A 1,343-nucleotide genomic window follows, 5' to 3' on the forward strand; every position below is an offset into this window, starting at 1 on the left:
GAAGAGAGATGTAGCATGACCAGGCGGACAAAGTGCATCTCCACTGAGACCTCATAGCATTGCTTGGAATACAGAATACAGTGGTGCCTCGGGTTACGAAATTAATTCGTTCCGTGGCACCGTTCGTAACCCGAAAAGCCTTCGTAAGCCGAATTGCCATAGGCGCTAATGGGGAAAAGCCGCGATTCCGTGCGAAAAAGCCAAAAAAAGCACCAAAAGTTTTTTCGTAACCCGAAAAAACATTCGTAACCCGAAACAATAATTCCCTATGGGATTTTTTCGTATCCCGAAAATTTCGTAACCTGGGTATTTCGTATCCCGAGGTACCACTGTATGGGGAATGCCACATACACCACTTTTGGCCCTTGATAGCTGTTGAGGAATAGCTAGTCACTCCTAATCCTGGATTATGCCCCTCCAGAATTAACCAATGAACCTTTTGGAGCGGCTTCGCATTGAAGAGAATGAAAGCAAAGGCAGCCTCTGCCTACAGCCATGCCACCCTCAACACGCACAATGATCTCCTCTGGTCTCGGATCAGGCCTGGTTAGTACCTGGATGGGAGACCGCCTGGGAATACCGGGTGCTGTAGGCTTCTCTTATTGGCTCTTTCTCTTACTTTGCATCTCTTGTGATTTGGAGTTCTTACAAAGGAAGATTTTACTTAAAACAAAGCTACCAAGAAATCCAGCTATTCCCCCTTTCCTTTGGCAGGGCCCCTGAAGCTCCCTGAATGTGTGTTTCTGGGGAATCAGGGGGTCTGGCATTTGGGGCTGGTCTTGGCCTCCTATTCACTTTGGACCTCTACTCTACTCTCCTTTTTTAAAAGCGCAGAAGTCTATCATGAAGGACGGATGGAGCTGAATAAAGGGAAACAGCTGGCTGCCAAGAGCCATACCCCAATGAAGCGAGGTTGCCCCTGAGACCTTGGGAGCATGCAGAAATTGCCTTCCTTTGTAAGAACTACAAATCACAAGGGATGCAAAGTAAAAGAAAGAGCCAATAGGAAAAGCCTACAGCACCCGGTGTTCCCAGGCGGTCTCCCATCCAGGTACTAACCAGGCCCGACCCTGCTTAGCTTCCGAGATCAGACGAGATCAGGCATGTTCAGGGTGGTATGGCTGTAGGCACAAGCTATGCTCACTTTCCCACTCTTCAATGCAAAGATGCTCCTAGAGGACTACATCACACAGCACCACTTGCTGGACACAGGCAGCAGCCACACTCACAAAACACCCTGATCTGCTCCCTTCCTTCAACCTCCCACCAATCCCATCATCCCCTGCCTTCTCCTAGACCCTGATCTGCTCCCCTCCTTCAGCCTCCCACCAATCCCATCATCC

The 1,343-nt window shown here is 49.4% G+C and overlaps 1 non-coding gene across 1 annotated transcript; it reads right to left on the reverse strand.

The window, feature by feature from the left end:
- Window positions 1-1,010: 1,010 nt before the first annotated feature.
- LOC121918445 lies at window positions 1,011-1,129 on the reverse strand. The gene has a single exon (XR_006101233.1). It is a non-coding gene; the product is annotated as a 5S ribosomal RNA (ribosomal RNA).
- Window positions 1,130-1,343: the final 214 nt, after the last annotated feature.

Source organism: Sceloporus undulatus, unplaced genomic scaffold (assembly GCF_019175285.1).
Source record: "Sceloporus undulatus isolate JIND9_A2432 ecotype Alabama unplaced genomic scaffold, SceUnd_v1.1 scaffold_11985, whole genome shotgun sequence".
Classification (NCBI taxonomy): Eukaryota; Metazoa; Chordata; class Lepidosauria; order Squamata; family Phrynosomatidae; genus Sceloporus; species Sceloporus undulatus.